This window comes from Balaenoptera ricei, chromosome 12, assembly GCF_028023285.1.
Source record: "Balaenoptera ricei isolate mBalRic1 chromosome 12, mBalRic1.hap2, whole genome shotgun sequence".
In the NCBI taxonomy this organism is placed as follows: domain Eukaryota; kingdom Metazoa; phylum Chordata; class Mammalia; order Artiodactyla; family Balaenopteridae; genus Balaenoptera; species Balaenoptera ricei.
Genome location: NC_082650.1, coordinates 61,966,730 through 61,994,539, shown reverse-complemented (window position 1 = coordinate 61,994,539; position 27,810 = coordinate 61,966,730). Strand labels below are relative to the sequence as shown.

At 42.2% G+C, this 27,810-nt stretch overlaps 1 protein-coding gene across 5 annotated transcripts in view; it reads left to right on the top strand.

Annotated features, from left to right (window-relative positions):
• The first annotated feature begins 10,415 nt into the window (after positions 1–10,415).
• The window catches only part of KLHL32 (kelch like family member 32), a 230,963-nt gene continuing 213,568 nt past the window's right edge, over positions 10,416–27,810 (top strand). For 4 of the 5 annotated variants that reach the window (XR_009506207.1, XM_059941554.1, XM_059941556.1 and 1 more), the window contains exon 1: positions 10,416–10,756. The gene's annotated coding sequence lies outside the window, so the exon portion shown is untranslated. Of the gene's footprint in view, positions 10,790–27,810 lie in introns of all 5 variants that reach the window. The other variant, XM_059941555.1, reaches the window with a different exon arrangement.

Genomic DNA, 27,810 nt, shown 5'->3' with positions numbered 1-27,810 from the left:
AAGGTGCTAATTTGTAGTGTTTGTTCATTGCCGTGGTGTAAATAGTCCTACCTTAGTTGATGTCAACCTGATGTTGCAAAATTCTTGAAAATGTAATAAAAACTTTTTGCAAGCCTTACAAGCTGGCTCCAGTACACCAGTCTGGGTGGGTGGGTAGAGGGACTATGTGAACTCTATTGCTATGAATAAATATTCATCATGACTGGGAAAAAAAATCTGAGAGAAAGTGGTGATTTCTGAGACTGGCCTGGCTCAGATGATCTCTAGGTTTTCTCTTGGCATTTGTGCACCTCAGCAAGTAGGGCTGTCATCCTGCAAGCCAGGCCTGACGCTTTCCCTCCCAGGGGGAAGGTGTGGCAGACAGAATAATGAGCCCCCACCCCCACCCCCACCACACAGTGTCCATGTCCTAATCTGTGCAATCTATGAATATGTAACCTTACATGGCAAAGGGGAGTTAAGAGTGCAGATGGAACTAAAGCTGGTAATCAACTGACTTTAGAATAGGGAGATTATCCTGGATTATCCAGGGGGACCAATGTAATCTCAAGGGTTTGTAAAAGCAGAAGAGAAAGGCAGAAGAAAGAGAACCAGAGAGATGGCAGCATGAGCAGGAACTGGCCCAGTGTTCCTAGCTTTGAAGATAGAGGAAGGGTCCACGAGTGAAGCACTGTGGACAGCCTCTAGAAGCTGGCAGAGAGGCCAGGAGACAGATTTGCTCCTAGTTCCTCCAGGAAGTAACTCAGCCCCGCTGACATCTTGATATCAGCCCAGTGAGACCCATGTTGGACTTCCAACCTACAGAACTGTAGTATAATAAGTTTCAAGCAACACAACACTATATTTGTGGTGATTTGTTATGGCAGCAATAGGAAACTAATGCAAAGGCATATCACTATTAGACACTATCAAGGACCCTCCGCACTTGCTAAGGACTGGCTTAACTTTGACTCCGTATCCTGTGGGCTCCAAATCCTTGGCTCTGCAACCTTAACTATGATTCTGCCTTTGGCCCTTTCATCTTAGTCGTGCTCCATCTTGCTGGCATTTGAAACCTGACTTGATAGACTGATTGTCTAACTCCGTGCACCACTGCCTATTTAGCAGGCACCAGTCTGTTGACCCTGCTCCGTGGGCTCATGAGGCAGAAGGGGATTTAACTAGGGATAGCCCCAACATTGTTCCTTCCCTTTCCATTTTCTCAGTCCCCTCAGCCACATTCCCAGCACCTAAATCCTGGACAATTACAATAACTCTTCCTCCAACCCATTAGGAAGGTCAGTCCTCCTGAAGAGAAAGAATTAGTATCACCTGTGCCTCTTGGCTAAAGTACCAACACCTTGGGTTGGCATTCACAGCCTCCCGTAATTTTGCCCCAATCTACTTTGCTGAAGGTATTTCTCAATATCCCTCTACTGAAGTGTATAGTTCAATCACAATGATCCCTAAAGCTGTTTTGCATTTCGCTGCTTCTTAACTCGCACCCATGCATTCCTCTATCCATTTATCATCTAACAAATATTTACTGATTACTTTTCTAACACCTGTCCTGGGCATGAGAACAAATAAGACCAAAATCAAAAGGGTAAAACTTACAGCCTAATGGAGGATATTGAAATATGCACACAAAAGTTCAGTAACATATGACAGTGAATGATAGGGGTACCTACCAGGTGCCCTGGGAGCTCAGTGGGGGCAGTGGCCTAGCCTTTCTTCTTTGTGATTCCTTCCCCCTTTCAGAAGCAGCTGCACCTTAATGGAAAGGACACTGAGTTTGTGAGCTGGACACTTGGATTTCAGCCCCATTTCTGCAATTAATTCAATTAATTTCTTGATGAATTAGATGAATTGCTGAGTATTTATTCATGAAGAAAGAAATGGGATAGAGAATACTCATAGAATTGTGAGTAGTAAGAGTGAGAATTAAGAATGCTCTGTAATCTGAAAAGTGTGAAATATATAAGGTTCCAGTTTACTTATGAAAGGGATCAGAACATGCCACCCCAAAATATGCCACTTTGGCCTAAGGATTATTTTTTGCTGAAGGCAATAAAGAAGCAGCAAACACAGAAAGAGCTCTTTTCCCTCTATCTGCTCAAATTTCCCTTTGTGAAGATGTTTCCCCTCCCCTCTCCCTTACCAGGAGAATAAGGCTTATCGCTGGAGCCAGAAAATCAGCACAGAGATGGGTCTGCACTTACTAAAGTGACCCTTTTCTTACATTGGTTTCCCCCAATATTTACCTTTCCACAATTTACCACCCCTAAAACCCAAACCCCCTTTCCTTTGTCTTGTCTACAATTTACTGCCCTTTGTTAAAATGTTTTATAAGCCCCCAGGTATAACCAATTCTTTGTGTCTTCACTTCTTTTCTATGAAGACCTCCACATGCATAAAGTTAAAATATTAGCATCAAATAAAGTTTGGATGCTTTCTCTCCTATTAATCTGTCTTTTGGCAGTTTAATTCATGGGCCTCAGGCATATAACAAATGAGTAGAGGGAAAGTTTTTTGTCCCTCCCCTACTCTTATTTAAATAAAACCCATTATTAATGGCCTAGGTCAAATACCTTTTTTTTTTCCCTCCCTTTAAATTTTTTCCCTTAAATTCCTTTAAGTTGCTATTTTTTTAGTGCTCATCATAAAGGAACTGCTTTTTCCATAAAACATAAATGTACAACTCAAAGGATAGTTAAGAAATGAACAATCTTGAACCCTTTTTAGAGTAAAAAAACATAACCAGAACTTCAGGAGCCCCAGGTGTACTTCATATAAGCACTTTTCATGAGCTGCCCCATACTGTTGTACTTAATTGTAAGGATTTTGAAGACAGGTCTATTAGCCAAGATTCTTATGTTGGAAATGATAAAGACCCAAATTAACCTAGCTTAAACAGCAGACGAAAATTGATTGCACATAAAATCAGATGGTAGGAAGTATGAGAATGGAGCTGGATTTGGGATGACCTAGGATGAAAGCGCTCACTTTCTCTTCTCTCCTTGCTTTCCTTCCTCTCTGCAGGAGAGCTCCACTGTCTCAAGATGGTTCCCCCCAGAGCCTCTTGCCTTATAGCCTTCAGACCAGAAAAGAGATTCTCTTTCCTTAGCTTGAATTAAAAAGAAAAACCTGCTGGGGAAGGCCTAGTGTCTGGCTCTCCTGAGTTACAGTCGCACCCCCTGAGGTCAAGGGAGTGGGCTCTGTTACGTGCAGAAGCTTGGGGCCAGAGAGAGGTGTGGTAACAGAAAACAATAGGCATGACAGAAGGACTGTATCTTGTTCAGTGCCCCAAATGATCATTACATTCTCTAAAGAGGAAGCAATTCTACCTTTAATGTTGCAAGAGTCCTGTCAGCCTAAGGGAAGGCAAAGAGGAGACGCATGTTTAGTTTAAAGATACCAGAGGACTGGTGATTTTTGAGGATGGAACAACTTTGTTCCTCAGATTGTCCCTTAGGCCAGCTCTCTGAGACTCAGGTCTCAGTCCAGAGAAGGGTCTTTCTGCCTCAGCACTAATGGCATTTGGGTCCAGATATTGCTTGTTGGGTGTGTGTGGGGGGCTATCCCGTGCATTGCAGAACATTTAACAGCATCCCTAGATCTACCCTCTAGATGCCAGTAGCACCCTCATTTTCCAGTCATGAAAAACAATAACGTCTCCAGACATTATGCCCCTGGGAGGCAAGATTGCCTTTGTTCTGGAAGAAAGGAGGTATTAAGAAAAAAAAAGTAAGTAAAAGGACAAGAGCTGCTGTCCAAGGCATGAGTGGAGGCAGCACCTACTGCGTCTGCAGCAAAAAGCCTGCCTCTTCTGCTACCAAAGATGTGTCAGGTGAGTCGTCAGAGCTCCTGGGGAAAATACTTCTGAGACAGCTTGAAGTTGAGCTGCTGGTTTCTGTTAAGCAACAGGCTGAAGCTGGAAAAATATTTTTATTTTTGACAGTTACACGACCTATTTTACCTTTAGGCTGATGTGACCTGGGAAACATTAGCAAAGTTTGAATAAAAAGATGATTTTAATGAATGAAGTTATTTTTTTTTTTTCTTAATGGCACGCTTGAATTCATACATTACTGCTGTGGGATTAGAATTTTAGAAGCATCAGGAACATTCATCTACATTATACTACTGTAAGATAGTGATGAACTTTCTGTGAAAATTGATCCCACACAGATAGTTCTAAGATTAGAAACCAAAATTCTGATGTATCATCAAGTGTTCAATTTAAATTCCACGATAGGTGGCCTAAACATAAGAGAATTTTCTAAATAGGGTCCCTGAGATGTCATCCTTACATTTAATAGGTTACTCATTACTTTTAAAAGAATTTATATCATTGGAAAGAACTTTCATTAATTTGTTTCAAAATAATTCTGAGGGACTTCCCTGGTGGCCCAGTGGGTAAGACTCTGTGCTCCCAATTCCGGGGGTCCGGGTTAGGTCCCTGGTCGGGGAACTAGATCCTGCATGCATGCCGCAACTAAGAATTTGCATGCTGCAACTATAAGATCCCACGTGCTGCAATGAAGATCCTGCATGCCGCAGCTGAGACCCAGCGCAGCCTAAATAAATAAATAATTTAAAAAACCTCTCAAATCATGTTGAAATAGGGAAATAAAATAGTGTGAAAGGGCAGTGAAATCAGGTAAATATTTAAAAAAATAATAATTCTGATTCTGCCTGAAATATGTTTTGAAACAGTTAAAGGGCAGCAGAGGCGATAATCAAAGGAAATAAAATTCTTTAGTTATGTCTCCATTTAAAAGATAGAGGTAACGAGCAGTTATTGTTTGTGCTTGCACAGCATCCCTTGGCTTTTACTGAGGTAAGAGAACTTCACTGCTCCTTTCCTTTTAGGAACTACTTCTTTCCCACTCCACTCCGTACGGTCAAACCCATCCCCACCACAGCCTCTCCACCACAGCCTCTCCACCACAAACCACATAGTGATGGGCTTAGGACCTAGACTGGGCCAATTAGTCTCTCCTGGGAATCTGAATCTTGGATGGAATGACATTATTTGGGTTTCTGGTCTTTCAAAGCTTGGCTCTTTGGATTTTCCCTGCCAGTCCTTCTATTTGTTGAGTCACCAGTATCCTTCCAATAAAGGGCATTCTTGCTTAAGTGATCCAGAATCAGTGTCTGCAACTTAGAATCCAAAGAACTGTGACTGATACAGGAGACTCTGAGCAAAATATGGTGGCTGGTTTGTCACTATGGCTAAAAAAGAAAGGGAGAGGGTCAGGAAGGAGTACGGAAACAGAGTTGAAAGGGAGAAATCTTGGAGAAATATGTTCACCAAGTGTTGGAAATATACAGTTAATTTATATATGTTTGTTTTTTAATCTTCTATCCATACCAGGCTTATATGCAGGTATAGTTATGTAGTTGGCCAGTGTGGCCTGATTAATGTCAGGATTCCCTGACAGCTTGATATTCACCCCTTTCCACCCGAGCCAGTAAAATGGAAAAACATACTATTATGTACACATCTCCCTTCTTCCCTCCCTCTCTTCCTCTGCTTTTACGCAAACTAGATCATATTATTCCTATTGATCTTCAACTTGATTTTTTACACTTAGTGATATATCTTTGACATCAGTGTGTAAAGATCTAGTAAGTTTTTTTTAGTGGCCACTTAGTATCCTAATAATTTGACTTGTCCCCAGATGATGGACTCTAGTTCTCTCCACCCCACCCCTTTCCTCTCCTTCTCTCTTTTTTCCCTCTCCCTCTCCCTCTTTCTTTTGGATATTACCAAGCTATCACAAACATTCTTTCATATAATTTTTTGTACTTTTTAAAAAATTAATTTTTATTGGAGTATAGTTGATTTACAAATGTTGTGTTAGTTTCTGCTGTACAGCAAAGTGAATCAGTTATACATATACATATATCCACTCTTTTTTAGATTATTTTCCCATATAGGTCATTACAGAGTACTGAGTAGAGTTCCTTGTGCTATATACAGTAGGCTCTTATTAGTTATACATTTTTTTAAAGATTTTATGTTTATTTATTTATTTATTTATTCTGGCTGCACTGGGTCTTAGTTGTGGCATGCAGGATCTTCGTTGTGGCATGCAAGATCTTTTAGTTGTGGCATGCGGACTTCTTAGTTTCGGCATGCAAACTCTTAGTTGCAGCATGTGAACTCTTAGTTGCGGCATGCATGCGGGATCTAGTTCCCTGACCAGGGATCGAACCCGGGCCCCCTCCATTGGGAGCATGGAGTCTTACCCACTGGACCACCAGGGAAGTCCCTAGTTATCTATTTTATATACAGTAGTGTGTATATGTCAATCCCAATCTCCCAATTTATCCCTCCCCGCCTTCGCCCTTGATAATCATAAGTTTGTTTTCTACATCTGTGACTCTATTTCTGTTTTGTAAATAAGTTCATTTGTACCATTTTTTTTTTAGATTCCACATATAAGCGGTATATGATATTTGTCTTTGACTTACTTCACTCAGTATGACAATCTCTAGGTCCATCCATGTTGCTGCAAATGGCATTATTTTGTTCCTTTTTATGGCTGAGTAATATTCCATTGTATATATATGTGCCACATCTTCTTTGTCCATTCCTCTGTTGATGGGACATTTAGGTTGCTTCCATGTCCTGGTTATTGTAAATAGTGCTGCAATGAACACTGGGGTGCATGTATCTTTTTGAATTATGGTTTTCTCTGGATATATGACCAGCAGTGGGATTGCTGGATCATATGGTAGCTCTATTTTTAGTTTTTTAAGGAACCTCCATACTGTTCTCCACAGTGGCTGTATCAATTTACATTCCCACCAACAGTGCAAGAGGGTTCCCTTTTCTCCACACCCTCTCCAGCATTTATTGTTTGTAGATTTTTTGATGATGGCTATTCTGACCAGTGTGAGGTGATGCCTCATTATAGTTTTGATTTTCATTTCTCTAATGATTAGTGATGTTGAGCATCTTTTCACTTGCCTATTGGCCATCTGTATGTTTTCTTTGGAGAAATGTCTATTTAGAACTTCTGCCCATTTTTTGATTTGGTTTTGTTTTTTGTTAGAGGTAACTGCTGGAGGAGGTCATCGAGAGGATGTGACCATTGGTTGACCCCTGAGATGGACCCAGGCAACTGAAGGCTCCTCACCCCCTCCCTCATCCTTGGAACGTATGTTCTGCCGACCTTTCCCACAGTGGTTGCTGTTCCAAGGGCATAGTCTTGAGAGAATAAAGTGTTGTTGAGACTGTCTGGATGACATATGTGGCTGAACCCCGTTAAGGCCTCTATATAAACTTTGAAGATTCTGGAGGGCAGGTGCAGAGATCTATTCTTGTGTAAGTTCCCTTGCTTATTAAACCACCCACCTGCCAGTCTGGAGTGGAATGCCTCTTTCTTCGGTCTCTCCTCGCCCTCTGTGTATGAGGGCCAGTTTGCAAATCAACAGTAACCCTAGAAGTGGAATTGCTGTACAAAGAGGAATGTGCATTTTTAAAAAAGAGTGTAAATACTGACAAGTTGTCATCCAAAGTGTTTGTAACCACTTGTATTCTCATTAATTCTTATTTACCCATATTCTAATGCTGGGTATTATAATCTTTTTACAACTTTGCCAATCTGATACATGAAAAAATTCAATTTATTTTAAAAGTTGCCTTACCCTAATAAAGACTAAGAATCTCATTTGTATTTTGTTTGTATGTATTTAGTAGAGCAATTAAAACATTCTGTCTTGTGGGTAAGGACTATTTTCTATTCAGTACAGTAAATATTTTCTAAGCATCCATTATGTGTCTACTTGATTAGACTGAATTAGACTGAAAACAACATAAACAACAACACTGTTCGGTATATCTAAACATCAAAAATCTAAATCAAGAATCTAAACATCAAAAATATTACTGGTAAAAGGTCTTCCCATGGCATTACTAGTTTTGAGTGACACTAGCTCCTGATGAGCAGAATGAATTAGCTACAAAATGTACCCAACAGGTAATTGAATAAATTGAGGTGTTAGCTAGAGGTATTTTGTATTTTCCACTTGATAACTGGAGAATATCAGCCAAAAAAATCAATTTAGGTTTTGGCATAATTAATAATGATCTGTTTTCTCTGGAAGTTCAGTAATTAGAAATTTGGCTCAGCGATTCCTTAATGTCACTACTGGTTTGTGACAGAAAACCATGACACTGGCATTAAGAAGGATGCTTAACTCCTCATTTGATATGGGACAAGGCAGCTATGACAGGTGTTTGTTCTGGAATTGAAGCTTCTCTCTCATATCACTAGACTGAAACAGGGAAAATGTCTATTTATCGACAACTGAAGCCCTACACTGATCAAACTGTGCAACACATTCTAAGAGCTCAAAAAAATTGTTTTTATTGAACAAATAACTAGTATTCCAAAGCATAGCTTTTGTGAAGCATTGTTTTATTTTCTTAACAAAGAGGCCATATACAATGGTGCCCAAGAGAGAAATAGTGCCTAAAATCTATTTGCTCCTCTACTAACAGTATATTGGAAAACACGCTTGGGTTGAATTTTTATGGCTATCTAACAAATACGGAGTCTTTTATTTCAGAGAAATAAAAGGCTTTCTTAGTTAAAAAAAAACCTATGCTTTAAATCAATCTTAAGGAGTCATATAGGGAAAAAATTGCCCTCTCTGAACTAGACATTTTACTAGACATTTAATATATATTTTCGTATTAAATCCTCAGTATTTATGTGTCAGCAATATTTATTGAGCCCCTAATATGTGACAGGCAGTGTGCTAGCTTGTAGGAATACAATGATGAACAAGACAGACCCAGCTTGGGCAGTAAGAAACCCTTCCATAGTCACACAGTTGGTGAGTTGGTGGCATATTTTTTTCTGTGTAAATACTGTTATATTCTTTGCTTTTCTATTTGTTTTTGATAAATAGCTTCTGTTTATTCTAAACAAACAGATAATCTAATCCTTATAGATGGGGTTTAAAATTTTAAGTACATTCACTTTAGTGACAAATACTTTATGAATCTTAAGGGAATGTTTTATTTATTGACACCAAGTCATTGTCAGTATTTTGGGTTCAAACATGCTTCGACATTTGATCTTCTGGTATAAAACAACACCTAATAAAAAATGTAAAACTGCTTATGAAAAATTCTAGAAAATGACACTGCACTTAATGTTTGTAGTCAGTTGTTTGTCATTCTTTTCCCTGTGCCTATCTTGGTGTCCAGGACTTCTAGACAAGTAGGACCGAGGGTCTAAAGTCCAAATACCAAGACCATGGGAATGAAGCACTGAAAGCCAGATGGGCCCCAAGGGAGTGGGTGAGGGGGGGACAGGGCCAGAAAACTTGTGGGTCTGAAAGAGGAAAAAATGATGAACCATTGATTTGAGACTAATGAGAATGTTAGGGACACCTGAAATAGATCAGGGCATGTTCCTAGCCCAACTGTGGAAGAACACACCCGCAAGAGAAGGGACTTAACATTCTGTGAAATTCCATCTTCCTCGTACTTTAAACCCCAAACTCCTACATAACACAGCTTACTCCAATTTAGAGTTTCATTTCATGGTTACCAGGTTGCATAACTCCACATCGGACCAAGGTTTTCAATTCAAAAGTGAAATATGTAATATTTTTACCTATCAAGATTATTCACTTTGCTTAGGTTTGCGTTTCTAAGCATGTTTTACACAGGAATGACCCGCAAGTGACACGAGTGGGCCAGGCCCCGAAATTTAATGGTGGTATTCTGGGGTTGTTGTCTCTGCAGTTTTGATGCTGAATTAGCTGCAACCAAATACTCTTCCTCATTCCTCAGATTCAGGGCTTCCGTCGTCCATCCCTGGAGATCCCTTGTCATTTCTTAAGGTTACCAGAAAGCCGTTTTCGACAGTACCATAAAGTATGTTATCCTAAGGAGGGCCACGACATAGGTCCTGCAAAGGGGCCACTAGGAATAGGAGCAATTTGAACTTTACAAGTTAGTTGGGTCGACGGAGGGAAGCAGAGGGCCAGAGCCCGCGGCCACACCAAGTTGCGGCCACGGCGTCTGTTCCCGCAGGTCGCTCTCCAGCCCTGGGAGGCAGTCTGGGAACAGGCGGGCTGGGTCCCAGGATCTCGGTCGTCGCAGGAGGAGCCGCAGCTGAGACTGCAGGCGGTGCAAGAGATCCAGCGGCCAGCAGCGCCACTGTCGGAGAGCAAAAGAGGACCGTTGCGGAGGAGGGCGACTTCCGGGGAGAGCGGGCGCGCGCGCTGGCGCGCCGTCGGGAGCGGGACGGGGCTGACCAGCGTGCGCGCCTCCCCGGCGGCGGGGGCGGGGGAGGGACGCACGCGCTCGCCGGCGGAGGGGGCGGGGTGTGCGTGCGCGCTGGCTCGCCGGAGGCGGGAGGGGGCGGAGCCCTTCGCTGTCTGAGCCCGCGCGGTTCCACCGAGGTGCGTTTCCAGGCTGACGCTGTTGCCTAGAGCAGAGCGAGCTGGACGCGCCACCCGCGGGGCTGGCAGCTGCTTTCATTTACTAGGAGACACTGTTTCCCCGCGGGAGAGTCCGGGAGCGCGCAGACACACACACGCTCACTGCCACACACGCTCGCACACACGTTCACGGACACACACATACACACGCGCACACACGCGCTAGCGCGCTCGTTCTTCACAGCTGCATCCCCAAACCGGCAGAACGAAGCTACTGCGGTTTCTCTTAACCTCGGCATCGTCGGGCGAAGCAGGGCCATTGTGCATCAGGGAAAGCCCGGTGCCTGCGCTGCCGCCTCGGGTACGTAACCCCGGAGACCGCTCACCCCCTCGGGTAAGCTAGTCTCTCTCTCTCCTCGTAACCTGTTCGGGGTTGGTGCCTGCACACCGGAGGGAGAGGGTGGGAGGCTGCTGGTGAGCCAGTGGGGGCGAGACCGGAGTTGAAATTTCAGGGGCATGCAGCCTCTAGCAGCGTCGTCTAGCTGGAGCAATTACTATTCCCGGTTACTTATTCTACCCAGCCCTGGAGTTGCTCCCCCTTTTCTCCCCTTCCTCGTAGCCCAAGATGTACTTTGCTCCTTGGTTGCCAAGGAGACTTGCTTAAACATCAGCCTTGGGGCGTCTGTTGAAAGAACTGGTTTCTTAAATGATGCTGTTATTTATTTTGATTTTTAAAAGTGAAATGTACACTGAGGACCTTGTGGTAATTTGGCATTCGTTAATCTGTATTCAGGCGACGGTTTCATTCAACTTCAAGAAAAGCGGTAATTGCACTGTACGGAGTGCTTTAAAAAGGATTCGTCAGATGGATTTTTCAACGGATTGAGTCCTGAATCATAAATTACTCCCATTTTGGTGATCTTATAAAGAACGCTGATTCCAATTAAAACCCCTTCTTCCCCTCTCTTTCCATAGTATATTTTGCAGTTCACTCAGGCGTGATTGTCTTAACATTAAAAGCAGAAGATGAATTAATTATGGTTCCCCACACAAGGATGATCTTCTGTTGTAAAATGACCAGAACAGGAATACATACGTGAATTCCTAATGTAAGGAGATAGCTTTCATAGCATACATCTTTGCTAACATTTCTGTATCCACTGCATCACTCTTTGAGTGCAGTTTTTTGCACCTCTGCCCATTTCTGAAAAGATTCTGTTTTCTTTCAAGTCTCTTATTGATTTTTGACGTATATCTGTATGCAGGTAGATATATATATAAAATGTGTGCCATAGCTTAATACACCAGATTCTAAGCTTTTAGAGCTTATATTAAAATGTAGAGAGGAAGGAAGCCCAGCTTTGTAGATCCTGTTGGTTTTTTTCTGATAGATTGGATCCTTTACTGGAGCACTGGTGAGGCCCAAGAGGAGGTCTGTCTCACAGGAACCCCTAAGAACTGGGCTGTCAGTTTCACCTTTAGGCCTCAGGCACCTGATGGGTGAACTTATCACACAGCACTTGGAGAGATCTGCAGTCCAGTAATTGCACTCTGCACTAACTTCATACCTTCATTACAAACAGAAATGGCCTAGTAAAGACCCACTGGCATTCAACAATTCATTTTGTTTTCCTTTGATATTTGTTCCTTTTTTCTACCTTTTATTAAGTGAGGCCAGAAAATATATCAAATTCTTTTTATTTGGATTTTAAATTGTGTCATACAGAGTGTAATTATAGGAGGAAGAAGGGAAGCGATCATAACTGAGGTAGGTGGAGGGGATTTGTGCTACTGATGGGGGGGGGGCGGGTGCTGTGAAATGAATAAGGATGACAAACATTTTATATTCCAGTTTACAAAGTACTTTCTGTACACTTCTTTTTTAATCCCCATAACAACCTTGTGAGGTCAAGGAAGTATCTTCAGTTTAAAGCTGGGGGACCTAGACTCAGAGCTTGCTCAAGGTCACAGAGCTAGTGAATGGGAAAGCCCTTCTTGGATCCAGGCTCTTTGCCTTTTAAAAAATCCTGTGTTTGCTTGTCCAGTGTGTGCAGGGGTTTGGTAGGCAAGGTAAGGAACTGGAGCAGGCCCAGTGGGAAACGCGTGGGAGAGAGGTGGTGTGGATTATGGCTGGAACATGCAAACCACTCTAAAGGGGGCAGCTCCTACTTGCCTGTTGCTGGCTGTTGCCACCGTGGCTTTAAAAGGTTCTCTTTTTTTCAAGAAAAAAAGAAACTTCCAGATTTTTAAATTTGAAGTGTCTTTAATTTAAAAAACTGTAAGGACCACATTAAAAATATATCTGGGCCACAAGTGACCTGGGACCTACCAGTTTGCAATCCATAACTACTGAGGTCTCATTCAATTCTAAACTGTTTTTCTCTAACAGAATACTGATGTAAACAAATACATCCATCATTATGAGAGTGATTGGGAGTTTTCTGATTTTGATATTAAAATCTCTAACAAACATGCTCAACATCCAATAAACAGGTCCAAGTTTGTTCCTGAGGGTTCCTAGGTCTCTTTCTCATATCTCAGAGAAAATGGAAGAGCATGAAGTGCTCCAAAAGAGGAATTTTTGAATCTGGTGAAACAAAAGCATTTATAGCTTAAAACTTTTCATGCTTATAACAATTTATTCTGCACGTAGGACTAAGAAGTATAGGAAAAGTCAGTCGGGTACCTGTCACTGCAGGAAGAGGTAGAATAGAAAGTTGGTCAGAAAAAAGGAGCATCCTGAACCTTTCAATGAAAAGTTCCTATTAAGGCTTTAGGTAATTAGTTAAAACCTACCACAGAATATTTCAAGGTTCCAAAGGAACAAAAATGTAACTGGAAACTCAAAGGGACATTCGATTCCAGGACCCTGGCAGAGAAAATACTCTTTACTCCTTAAGTAATCTTGTAATGAAGCAAATATTTTTGAGAGGCTGCCACTTTCTCATATGTCTACTAAACTACAAAGATGTCAGTAGACTTCACTGAAGCAGACCTGATGGTTAGAAAGGAGTGTTATTTTATTTACATCATTTCTTTTGTGGATCCAAATAGGTCTCATTAAAAAAGAAAAAAACCAACACTTGGACAGTCGCTTCTAATAGTTCTGTTATTCTAAAATCATCCTCTGGAAGGAGGCTTTAGTGATAAATAAGTAAATTTCAGTTTTCAATTCCTGGGAATGTGTTGCACATCTAATTAAAGAGCCATGAAGATGTTAGTCAATACTAATATAGCAAAGTCCTGGCTGGGTGCTGTGGAGATAACATCTCTGCCCTTAAGGATTCAAAGCAAACAAACATATTGCTCCTGGCAGCTTCTACTTTTCCAGCCCCTCCTACATGCAAACTGCTTTCCATATTGTCTTCACAACATCCCTATAAAGTGAGCATGTTATATCCATTTGACAGATGAAGAATCCAAGATTATGTGATGTTAAACTGGACCAGTGAAAGAAAACGTTAAACCTCAGCAACTCTCCTCACTTCATACCCACTCCTCTGTGCCAGTTACCTAATGGAGGTTACAGGCATGTATATAATTGTGATTTTGAGGCAGCTGTGTGTTAAATGCTACGACAGAGATACAAAATTCCACAGAAACACAGATACAAGAAAAAAATTAAAAAATATTCTGACTGTGGAGGTCAGGTAAATCCTGTGTAGGAGGAGGATTAGTGCTGGACCTCGATGGCTGGGTGTGCTTATAGTAAATGAAGATCCCTTTAGCTGTCGAAAGATGGAAGGTTCTGCCAGACAGTCAGTTGGAATTGTGAGCTGAGAGGATAATGTACATGATCTCTGATATTGATGAGTTCATCATTGTAGCTGAAGGGATGACACAGGCTGTGGGAAGAAATATGGTCTCCAATTTGAGTGCAGCAAGAAGAAGGAACTGGGGATGTAGGGAGGGGATGGAGGAAGACAAGTTGGTGAAGGAGACCAAGAGGGGAGTTGTAGACATAGGGGAGAATCCATTGAGTGTAGTACTGATTCTTCTAAAAGACTGAACATAAGGCAAAGGATGAACCAAGTGTTAAGTTCTCTATACAGAGTCTGGTACACAATAAATACCCATTAACTATTATGGTGTGTCTGTATTCTTAACATCTAACAAATGGCACATAATTTCCTCTCATGTTATCACTTTTCTGTGGAAAGAAAGCATATATAGATATTTTACATGAATGCAATTAGAGTGGACAAATACCTGGATTTTTAGAAATGGGAAAGAGATTGTGAAAATTAGATGAGAATAGAACATATCAGTGTAAACATTTTCTTTTCGTAGGGTCACAGGCTTGGAGGTTAGGGAGGCTCTTGCAGATAGAGATTTTAATGTTAGATACACCTTTGATGAAGTCTCATATCTGTGGGATAAGTGAGGAGAAATGTATGCTGTGTGTTTGCTGTTTGGAAATCTATACTCACACCCAGAGAGAAGCCTTTAGTAACAGATAAATGTCCTCTGCTCTTGATCCTGATTGGGTCAACTTTTTGTTTCCTGAGTGGAAATATGAAATAAAAAATGTGACAAGTAAGTGGAAGTTAGACTTGGATTCAAGTACTAGATTTGGAATGACTGGGTGAGAGAACTGCCTGTTAGAATCATGGGCACAAGGTAACAGGATGAAATAAAATAGAAAACATGACAGCCGGCTAGAGTCTAGCACTGAGGACATTTGGCATGACAGGAGTTCGCTTTGAAGTTGGAGGGATTTTAATTCCAGTCAAGTACAGTATAAGCCAATGTGATGATTTGCTCTTCACAGATATATTTGGCAAGTAATGGAAAATATTATGAACACGCGATGTTCGGAGCCCTTCTTTCTTATTAAACAGAGCTTTTGATGACAGTGGAGATAGACCTGGTTTTGTCTCTGTGTCAGGCAGAGCCTTACTTCCCCCTTCCTTCCTTCTGTATCTGGTTCCCATTATCTCAGAATTTCTTCCAGTTTGGAGAGTAGAACTTGAGAATTTATCCTAGAACATCTTGCTTTCCCACTTATTGGGAATAAATAGATGAAATTCGTTTTGTTCATCTTTTCCCTGGTTCTGTGATTCTGATAGGGTCCCTCATGCTCATACCCTTCTTGCTGAGATCTTTACCTAAGAGGTGGAAGAAGCGCTCAACTTTCTTCATATTTCTTTTGCTCTTGCCATGTTTCATATGCACATTGTGATGCATTAATGCATTTAATTTAACTTGATTTAGACATACGGTGCTATAAATTTCGATGAGATTTTAAGAAGAACTATGTATAAAAAAATAACAGTTGCAAACCTGACTTGGAGTCAGATTAATTCCACATATGGTGAAAGCACTGAAAGCTGTAAATTTGTCTAAAAGAGTTTTACAAGGTTGGAATTAACTGACTGATAAGATGATTTTTAAATGAAGAAGGAAACTCTTTGGCAGTTTTCGTAGACTCTTGACTTTCTCCTACATGTTTGTTTGAGGTATAATATAGTCTGCTTTCCATGCCAGATGAGCTAGTTCCAGTTACTTAGAAGCAGGACTTTTCTATAATCCCCCTACTCCCCAGCACAGCCTGTTTGGCATACAGGATATTGTTCGAATAAGGAGTCCCATCCAAGCTGATCGCTTCAGTGGGAACACAGTCAATGCTAATGGGACAGATGCCAAGAGCAGTGGAGGAGGCATTTTGCAATTTTTTATGACACAAGTTCTGGTGTCTCATTTTAAATCATTACTTAGAAGCCTTATTATTTATAAGTTTTAGTTCTTCCAGTTCTTGCACGTTGTATGTGTGTGCAAGGTAGCGTGGCACAGCCTTGGAGCCTGGATTTGAATGCTAAACCTGACACTTCTTGGCTGTGTGATCTTGGTACTGGCTCTGGGATCGAGCTAACACATCTCCCCTCAGTCTCATTTTCCTCATCTGTAAAATGGGAATTCTATTACCTTGATGACAGGGCTATTCTCAGACTAAATAAGATACGCATAGTAAACATCTAGCACAATGCCCGGTGCATAATAAAATCTCCGTACTCTCTAATTCCTTCCCTTTGCCTCCCCTTTCCCTCCTACCTTTGCCTTCCTCAACATGAGGGTAGAATTCACTTAAATTGTATGTCCCATGTAAAATGTCTTAATCTCGTCTGCCAGCCTTAGCGAGGAGCTAGCCTCTTTGTGTAATGCAGCTTTGAGTGAGCAGTGGACTGCTTAGGTGGGCTCTCCTGGGGAGAGGAATGTGTATGTTGGGGTTAATGTCTGTCAGAGGCTCTGGCAAGCCCTCCCACTCTTTTCTGCAACTCCTGAAGCCACAGGGAAAAGGAGGGAGGGTCAGTTTTCTCCTGTCTAGGCAGCTCACTGGGGCCCTATTATAGGATCTCTTCAGGTGTCCCCATCTGTAAAAAGCACAAAGCTGCCTCTTGTGTCCCCTGTGGATTAATAAAAGCAGCACCTATTACCTGGTGGGTACAGACCTAACATTTCTGTGAGATCAAGTTCTAGTTGCCAACATGTTTCTATTCAACTAGGGGTTTCCCTTCATGCTGAATTATGTAAATTTTATGAAAAGGTCAAGAGCTCCCCAGGCTCAAAGAAAAAACTCCTCAAATTCACTTTCAAGTCAGATAGGATTAAAGTCTTCCCAAAGAGAATACTTCCCAGTTAAATCTATTTTTTTCTTTTTTCTCTGTGTCACTCTCTGTCCCCTCCCCCGCCCCTGCCAAGCAGGTCCTTATCTTCACAAACGGCAGAGTAATCTTTCTGCCCTTTTTTTTTTTTAATTTTTATTTATTATTTATTTATTATGTTTATTTTTGGCTGTGTTGGGTCTTCGTTTCTGTGTGAGGGCTTTCTCCAGTTGCGGCGAGTGGGGGCCACTCTTCATCGCGGTGCGCGGGCCTCTCACTATCGCGGCCTCTCTTGTTGCGGAGCAGAGGCTCCAGACGCTCAGGCTCAGTAGTTGTGGCTCACGGGCCCAGTTGCTCCGCGGCATGTGGGATCTTCCCAGACCAGGGCTCGAACCCGTGTCCCCTGCATTGGCAGGCAGATTCTCAACCACTGCGCCATCAGGGAAGCCCCTTTCTGCTTTTTTGATATCATTTGGTTCTCTGATGACCTAGGAGTGCAGATGAGGCTAGTGTGTCCTGACTTTTTGCAAGGTTACCCCCCAGATCATGGGCTTGGGGTAACCCAGACAGCCGTGGGAACTACTAGCAGCCTACTACACTGTTGACTTTTGTAGTAGTGATAACAAAGAACATTTATAGGAAGGTAGTCTGAGCAGTAAATTTTAGGAGCCTATTTACCATGCTAAGTTCTGTTTTTATCATACAGTGAATTACAAAGCACTTCATTATAGAAAAGACTATTTCTTGTGCTAAATGTGCTCTGGTATGTATGTATGTATGTATGTATGTATTTATTTCAGTGTTTCTTTAAATATGTTGCAATATAATAATTCAGATATATGTTTAGTAGTTGGTAAGTAACATTAGTTTAGATACCTAAAATAAGAAAGGCTTAGGGAATTGCTCATGTTAAATTTGTGATCGTTTGTCAAAGACAGAATATCCTTTACCTATGTCTTTACTCTCTGCGAATCCAGAAGAGAATATAGTAAAATTAAAAAAAAAAAGATTCAGTATATAGTAGATATTAATTATAGTGAGGTTTGAATTCCAGGATGAAAAATATAGTAGCCAAGATGACATCAGTGCCAGATCTTGTGTTTGCATCTGATTCACACAACAGCAAAGTTACAAAGTCATATTACTAAGGAAAAAAAGTCTTTTAATATGAGCATATTCTCAACCACTTCCCAAGTGACAGCTGTGGTTATTATTTTGGAAATTTAGATTCATAATTGAGGTAGATATCCAAATGGAAGAGATTTATTTTGATAGAGTCTCTCTTTGACTTGCTTCCTCACCTATTCCGTTTGACATTCCCTGAAAGGAGACTTTTTTTTTTTTTTTTTTTTTTTTTATTTATTTATTTATGGCTGTGTTGGGTCTTCGTTTCTGTGCGAGGGCTTTTTATTTATGGCTGTGCTGGGTCTTCGTTTCTGTGCGAGGGCTTTCTCTAGTTGCGGCAAGTGGGGGCCACTCTTCATCGTGGTGCGTGGGCCTCTCACTATCACGGTCTCTCTTGTTACGGAACACAGGCTCCAGACGCACAGGCTCAGCAATTGTGGCTCACGGGCCCAGTTGCTCCGCGGCATGTGGGATCTTCCCAGACCAGGGCTCGAACCCGTGTCCCCTGCATTGGCAGGCAGACTCTCAATCGCTGCGCCACCAGGGAAGCCCAAGACTTTTTTTTTAAAGTGCTGTTTTTGTGATAGGCAGTAGTACAGATATAATCCAATAACCCTTAAGCTGCAAAGATTCACTAGTCTTCCTCAGACTGATGTCTTTGAGCTGATATGACTGATTGGTTTTTTGAGAATTCAAAGCCTAAAGAAATATGGAATGAAGGTTTTGGTTTTTTCTTCTATGGAAACATTAATTACCTACAATCTGATTTAATTTGGACACAGCTTATCTTCTTTAGCTTTGAGTCAAAGCTACTTATCATTTCTTGAAGGTATTTAATATCATCTAAAGATAGGGCTTCCGAATTGATCAAATGTCATTTGAGAAACTCGTGCACAGCCCTAAGGCCTTTCTACACAGTATTTAACTTGACTTTTTACTGAAACTCTAATTTGTGAATCTTAGTGTCATCCGTAGGGTTTTATGGTTAAATTTCCTTTTCTGACCTTGTTATCTTTCACAAAGTTGTCAACTTTTGATTTGTGTTTCATGTTGTTCTATCAATATTGCTCTCCAGAAGTCTGTAGTTAATTTATTGTCACTACATATTATCAGTTGCTTTAAAGTGGAATATTGATATATCTGATGTATGTAACTGCTGAAGAGTTTGCAGATGTGGGTGGAGCTCATTGGCCAGCACCTTGTCTCTTTGTGGCTCAGGGTTTGATAAGTGTGGAATTGGGACAGGAGGAGTCAGTTACATGGTTTAGCTATGTATTGCCTTTGTAAATAAGGACATACTTTACCCCTTGTCCTAATGGGGCATGAAATTCCCAGACCTCCTCAATATGTGCCTTGATTACTGTATTTTTCTTTTTGGGCACTGTATTCTTGAAGTTATTCTACTTCCTCTATATTGACCTCTTTTTGGAAAACCATATCCTATGATTGCTTAAGAATTTTGTTGCTATCATTCTTGGCTCATGTGCAAACTTGCAGTGCCTCAATCAGCAGCTTTTGGTATTCTGTTCCTTTTCTTTATTCATGTGTTGATTGATGAAGAGACAGAGGCAAGGATGAAAGAGGACCTCTTGCATCTCAACATTAAGTGAGCCCATTAAGTGTGTTGGGCAGTAACCAGCCATAGAGCAAGATATTTAAGAAGCCCACTAGGGGCAGGACAGGAATAAACATGCAGATGTAGAGAATGGACTTGAGGACACAGGGAGGGGGAAGGGTGAGCTGGGACGAAGTGAGAGAGTGGCATGGACATATATACACTACCAAATGTAAAATAGCTAGCTAATGGGAAGCAGTCCCATAGCACAGGGAGATCAGCTCCGTGTTTTGTGACCACCTAGAGGGGTGGGATAGGGAGGGAGGGAGGGAGTTGCAAGAGGGAGGAGATATAGGGATATATATATATATATATATATATATATATATATATGTATAGCCGATTCACTTTGTTTTACAGCAGAAACTAACACACCATTATAAAGCAATTATACTCCAATAAAGATGTTAAAAAAAAGGAAATAAAATAAGAAGCCCAGGTATCGCTGACTCAAGAACTTTTTTAGTTCTCTCTCTTCTTATCTGGAACCTCACGGTTGACCTCAGGGATGGGAGCGGATTGAGTTTCAGGAGAGGATTTTTCTATATGGTGGCACAGCATCCATCAGTATCTCAGCCAGGAAAGAGGATCCTCCCAGGAACCAGCCACATTTCCCTCTTCAGGCCAACTTTCAGGCTTCCTGAGGGCAGTGCCAGTGTTGATAAGGCCGTTTCTTAAGACTGCTCCCACCTGTGGTTGCGTGCGTCCCGGAGCAGAACTGAAAACCCCTCACTGGTTGTATTTCTGTACGTGAGGTGAGCCTGGGGGCCGTGCGCAATGAAGTGGATCGGGAGAGCAAGGGCCCTCGGAGTCAGAGTGCTTGAGTTTCCAGCTCCGCCGCGGGAGCTCTGTGCCCGAGTCTCCTTTATAAACTGGGATAATAGTAAGCATCATGAGAACAAAATTAGATATATTTTTTAAAAGCTCTGTGTATACTAAAAGAGCTCCATTATTGATTTGTTAGGCTGTTCTGGAGCCTTGCTTTAGAAAATCATACATGATCACTATTCTGTAAGTAGGTCCAACCCAGAGGTTGCAACCAGGCTCTGTAAAGAGACGGTCCTCAGAAGGACCTGGAGTTGTTTTAAAAATATAGATTCCTGGAGTCTATATTTATTATGTTGGAATCTGTATTGGTACTGAGCCCCTGTGTATTAGAACACCCTTCCCGAGTGATTCTGATGGTGGGTCTAATCCCGGAGCTGCAGGTCAAGAGCACAGGGACCTGCACACACTCTGCTCCTTATTCCTACCTCCCAAGGACCCGCCGTGCCACCTGGATCTGGGCCTCAGTTTTCTTGCCATTCACACTTAACAAAAAAGAGCAAGGTAAATAAGTTCTGAGGTCACCCAACTCTTTGGATATTCAGTGGACGTTTAAACATTGCAGGCAATTCTTTACTAAGTGCTCTGGATAGGAGTAGTAATGTGTGATTAACATATTCACTGCTGAAACAGAAGTTAGGATTTTCCACTCAAATTTGTGTACAAGTAATCAGGTGATTACTGCAGAGAGCATCTTTATAAATATCCTCATTGCAGTATTACCCAACATTGAAGCAGTTTGATTGATTAAAAAAAATAGACATTTCTGCACAAGATAAAATCAGATGCTTTTTTATACCTTTTTAGATTTAGAGTGTTGATGGTGATTACATGGCATTATATAAGCCAACTGGAGAATATAGTTTCTACCGTGGATAAAGTCCTATGAGTCATTGATTAACAGGTCTATCTGTGGTGAACTGTGGCAGAATAGTATAGATCTTTACAGCAGGATTTCCCTGGGAGCAGAGAAACCGTAATTTTGAATTGTCATTTGCTCTTTATTTTAGGGAAGGTTTGGAGGGTGTTTTGCAGGTTTTTAATAGGCTTTTAAATTTAATATTCTGTCTTCAGGAACTGGCTGAAACAGTGTGTCTATGTGTGTGCATCTTTTATGTCTGAGGGGAATTTCATGACCTTCTTCACTATCATGATCTTAAAGCATCAAAACATTTGAATATCAGGCATTTTGAGGAGATATGCAACTCTTAAGCACCAGCATACAAATAAGGAGAAAAAGAAACCTTGCCATTAAACAGCTTATGAAATTATAAGTGAATTTTACAATCTAAGAGAGTTATGCATGGTGAGGATATTGCCTACTTATAGTTTTAAGAGAAGTCATTTTAAGGCATGTGAGTATATGAAAGAAGGTATGGTATTATATATTTGTTTGTCCATGTTCGTTTAATTATTATTATGACTATTGTGATGGTTTCTCTGATATTGAGTTAGGTACAAACCAGCTTAATCCTTTTTGCAGGATTTTTTATTTATTTATTTTAAACATCTTTATTGGAGTATAATTGCTTTACAATGGTGTGTTAGTTTCTGCTTTATAACAAAGTGAATCAGTTATACATATACATATGTTCCCATATCTCTTCCCTCTTGCATCTCCCTCCCTCCCACCCTCCCTACAGGATTATTTTTGAGTTGAAGAAAAAAGGCTTTTGACCGAAAGAATGACCATTTTAGAACTGGAATTGTTTTGTTGAGTTACCTTTTCCTCCTTGGAAAATCAGATGAGATGGTGTGTTTAGAGCTTTGGCAAATTAGAGTTAGCGTGTACTCTTTCTTCTGCTTTTTGTGTCAAGGATGGGAGCAGGGGGAGAGAGGGAGAGAGAGGGAGGAGGGTGAGGATAACTGTAAAATTGCATTTACCATCAGTTGGTTTTGAGGCTGCAGCTTCATTAGGTGGCTCGCACTTGGCCCGTCTGCCAAAATCATCTCTTTGGCCATCTGTGCCAAATGAGAGGAAGTAATGGCCTTGGGCACAGCTGCTGAGCCTAATGGGTATTTCTAACTCGTGTATTAATGATAACGATCACATGGAGAAGTCCGGTGGCCAGATGTGCAGAATAAATAGAGAGAACCCAACACGCACATATAAATTTAGAAGTGCAAGAAAGAAAAATCTGTATTTTACATCATGAAATGAGAGTAGGTATTATTTAAGTCTACAGATAGGAATTTAACCTTTTCTACCTTCATCTCTTTTAGAGAGCCTTCTTCTAAGGAGAAATAACTCACAAGAGAGATTGACCTTGAATTTTGGCACTTCTTTGTGACACTTCATGAATTTTGCTCTAACACTTGATATTTTTATAGGAGATGGAGTTCATTAACATAGCCCAACATTCATTGATTGGGCCTTTTCCCAGCTCAGCGGCTCTGGTTAATAAGAATCACTGAGGGATAAGTGACTGTCATTGGTGTCACTGCTCTTTTCTGTTGGTTCACTTTGGACCAACAGCAGGACCTTTCCAGGCAGGTTAAATCTAATGTCATTAGAAGCATAATTAAGAAGTTATACGAAAATAAGCTGTTCAGCAGTCCTAAGAATAAAAAGAAGGCCAAGAATCAGAATTTCAAATAAATATTTCTACATTTTGCATGGCCAATTCATTTCCCTAAAGTACCCCAACTAATGAATGTGTTGGAAGGAAACCTACCTTAGAGTCAAATTGGCCTTTAGAAGAATGTTACCAAAATTATGTGAAGTGACTTTGGCAGATATAATATAGTTTAGTAGCAAAGTTCCCAGTACGTGCTTTTTAATTTTTTTCCTTCAAACCTGCCTCATCCGGAGCTTCCCCATCTTTCGTTGCTCAGGCCCAGAACCGTGGAGTCATCCTTGCTTCTTTCTCTGACAGCTCGCATCCAAGCAGTCAGGAAATTCTGTTGGTTTTACCTTCAAGATATACCTGGAATCTGACCGTTTCTGACCACCTTCCTGCTCTCACCATTGCCCCAGTCAACAGCAGCTGATGCTTAAACTACTGCAGCAGATTCCTGGCTGGTCTCCTTTGCTTCCCAGAGACTGTTCCCAGTACTGCAGCTGGGGTGATCTTTTTAAAACCTGAGTTAGATCGCCTTACTCTTTTGCTTAAAACTGCATTAGATTCCATCCCAAGAACCAACACAATCTACACCATCTATCCCCTCCTATTCTCCTCTATCCTTACCTTCTACTGTCCACTGTCCGCTCCTGCCCTGGTCTCACTGGCCTCCTTTTCTACTTTAGAACCTGTGCACGTCGTCCCTGGTTTCCTCTACCTGGACTGCTCCTCCTCCTGGCTGTCCCCAGGCTCCCTCCCTCACCTCCTTTGGGTCTTTGCGCAAATGTCACCTTCTCACTGAGGTCCACTGTGATCACCTATTTAAAATGCAAACTACCCCCCACCCCACCCCACCCCTTCACTCTCAGTTCTCCTTACCCTGTATTACTGTCCCTTCTCCATAGCTCTCATCACTTTTTAAGAACAGCTTTACTAATTTGTGAAGGATGAAACAGGATTGGAGGTTGAAAGCAAGTCCCCCTAAAACCCAGTTCCTCTACTGAGTTTATGATTAACCACTGTATCCAAAACATACCCACGTTTTCTCCTCAACATTGAGGAGTAGCAAAGAAAAGGGAGGAATTGTAATAGAAGCAAGGTGGCACGCAGCTGTTAGCAGACGCACCTGAACGGCCCGTTACCAGGCAACTGTTAGCGCAAGACCACTAGTGCGGTGGTTAGAGGCCCCGCTGGGCCATCGGTCGGCCGAGTGGTGGTTGTCGCGGGCAGAGAGTGCGGTAAGAGGCAGATCGCAGCCTTCTCCCCAGGGTCCTCCAGGCCAGGGGTTACCACGCCTGGGCCGCACAGCAGGAAGTGAGCAGAAGGGAGCGATTGAAGCTTCATCTGCCGCTCCCCATCGCTTGCATTACCGTCTGAACTCTCCCCCAACCCGGTCCGTGGTAAAAGTGTCTTCTACGAAACTAGTCCCTGGTGCCAAAAACACTGGGGACCGCTGCTGTAGGCCCCCCAGCCTCTGGCTGGCGGGTGAGCTGGGGGGCCTGGGGAGAAGGCCGGGGGCTGTGTCCTGCAGAGTTCCAGAGCCGTTGCCATGGTCACCCACTGACCGGGCCCAGGCCTTGGGGCAACGCGAACCTCTCCCCTGTCCCTGCCTCTGCGACCTAGTGGCAGTAGCAGTCTGCATGTGTTGCAGTCTGCAGGACCCGGCATACCCCCCCACCCCCGTGTTTGGGTGGCCTGAGGAGCCTGAGGGCCAGCTGGATCCTGGGTGCCTTGCTCCCTCAGTGATGACTTCTGGGTAGGGCCTGGGAACCTGACCCTGAAGGCACTGCCAGCTAAGATCTGCCTCTTCATCTGGGCCTGGGCAATGGCGGGAGGACCCAGACTGAGTGCTGGACGAATGCTCATGGACAGGGTAACTGGCCTGAGCAGGGACCCCCTTCTTATGAGGAAGGATCTGGACCTCGGAGGGTGAAAGTTGGGCCTTGGGACCTTGCGCTTTCTTGTCAGAACAGAGAATAACATTTGTTTTGGTGGAGATTTACAGGAACATCATTACCTGACCTCAAGAACAAAGGATCTGAAACCAAAAATTTTGCAACAACTAACCATGCCCCTCCCTCATCTTTCCTATAAATGGGATTTGCTGAAAGCTTTCGGGGAGTTTGGTCTTTTTAAGGCATGAGCCACTGTCTCCTTGCATGGCCCTGCAATAAACCTTTCTCTGTTCCAAAAAAAAAAAAAAAAAAAAAAGAACAGCTTTACTGAGGGTGAATTTACAGACCATAAATTTCACCCATTGTAAGTGCACAGCTTAATAATTTTTAGTCTATGTATATAGAGTTGTACAGCTATCACCTCAATCCACTTTTAGAACATTTCTATCAACCCCCAAAGTTTATTCCCACTCCCACTCCATCCTAGGTAACTTCTGATCTTCTGTATCAATAAATGTGCCTTTTCTAGACATTTGAATCTTGGTCTTCTCTGACTTGATACCACCAGTGCTCAGGAAGTGTGGGTTAAAGGAGCTGCATGTTTGTGTAAAAGTAAAATATTACCCTATTCGTGTGTGTCTGACCTTACCTGCAGCTAACTAGGCTGTCATCTCAGTATTCAGTTCCCAGGCCGCTCAGTTTCTCCTTCCTGGCATCTCGCATGCCCTCCTCTCCCCTCTGTTCTCCTGGCTGCTTTTCTGATTCACGTCATCAGCACTGTAGCTTCTTTACTGGGTCTCTCTGTGCCACTTTCTTTTTTCTTCCATCCCTTCCTGTGGACTGCTGCAGACTAATACCTTTAGAAACTTGGCTTTCTTTATCTCACTCTTCTTTCTAAAAACCCCTGTGACTCGAAGACCCGTGGCTAAATTAGTCTCAAAAAGCATTTCCCCACCTGCCTTCTAATTCTTCCCAATGTGAACCATCTCCCTTTCTCAGGCTCTGTAAATAAACAGGCTTTCAGGAGGTACTGAAAGGTTTCTCTACAACCTCTAGTATTATGTATATCTAATTCCTAAGCCTCTTTGTCAAGTAATGTGTGATTTAATAAAACAACAACAATGAAAAAATCTTTAAAGCTTCTGGGAGTTGGCTATTTAAAGGAATCCAGTAATTTATCTCTCTTATATTTCCCTATGTTGAGTATTCTCAAAATAACAACACTTCCAAACTTGCTTTATACCAAGGTTTTTAATTTTTGTTTTTATTTAATCAAGGGTTTCTTTGGCCACCAGTGTAGTGAAGGAAAGTTCCAGGATTAATTCCACAGTGAAAACAAAACAACACATGTCTGGCTAAGGCACTCCAGCATCAGGAGCAGACCTCGGCTCTGTTTCACTGTTCTGTGTTCACACTGTTGTTCCTTGCTGGAGGGTACTGGGCAGGGCTGGGTCCCACAGTGGAGACCTTTTCTTCTGGGATCCAGCCTTCTCAGGTGCTTCTCATGTGCCACAGATGTCACATCCAGCCTTCTCCGTGCTGTTGTTACTGCTTTTGGCTGCTCTGGCCCTTTTCAATGACAAGTGATATTAAAGCTATCTTTGGACTACAGTGTCCACCAGCCACTTAGCTCCTCCGCAGCCAGTGGGGCTTTGGCTGCTTGTAGCTGCCTTTCTTACTTTGTGTAGCAGCAGCAGTGGGGTGCATCAGTGGGATGGCTTTAGAGAAAGAGAGCCCTAAGGTTGAATCCTGGTTCTTTCGTTTACTAGTTGTTTGGAAAGTTATTTATCTCTTTGAATCTGAGTATCCTCCTTTGTATTCTGGAGCCAGTTATACCTACTCTGCAGTATAATTATGTGGATCAAGTGCAATAATGTATATAAGTTTCCTTGTCCAGCAGAAAGTAGGCACTCAGTAAATTTTTGCTATCTACTACTATGATTATTCTTAAGCAGAGGCTGGAGGGCCTGAGAGCTAAGGTTGCTCCCCTATTATTGGGGAGAGCAGGTCTTTCTTCACATTATCACCTCTTCCTGGGTGTGGGGGTAATGAGAATGTAGGCACTTTTATTTTGACTACCACCTATGTTTTCCAGTATTCAGTGTCTAATGCGGAAGGACAGCTGTGATTCACGGGCCACACCTGGTGGGTCTGTGTGGCCCTTATGCTCTCATTTCAGGATGAAAGCTATAAAAGATCCTGTGTTGTTGTTGTTTCTTCAGTATGCTGCCATTGGTGTTTTTGCTTATAAGAGCATCGGCAGTTTTCTCATTAATATTATTCTATGCTGTCAAGAATGCTCATTCGGCACATAGTTATGGGGCATCTGTTAGATGCCAGGCTCTGAGCCAAGTGCTGATGATTCAGTGGTGAGGAAAACAGATCAGAGCTCTGTTGTCTTGGAGCTGACACTCCAGTGGAAGTGATGGGCACTCATCAAATGATTTCACAAATATGGGTAAAATTACAATTGAAATAAATGCTGAGAATAGGAGGTTCATGGTGATATGAAAGTGTAAAAAGGGTTTGACTTGCTTTGAGGGGGTGGTGCGGAAGCCTTCCCTGAGAAAGTGGGGTTGGGGGTCGGAAGGATGTGATGAGTTAATGAGGTGAAAGCCAGAGGACGGAGAATGCTTCAAATAAAGGAGGAAAAAATTCATATACAGAGGCCCAGCGCAGCGCTGGGGGAAAACAGTGGTGACAACAAGGTACAGTGTGGGGTGCTGAGAGCCAGGGAGAGTGTGGGGGGAGATGATGCTGGAGGGTGGGTAGGGCAGGACCACACCTGGGTC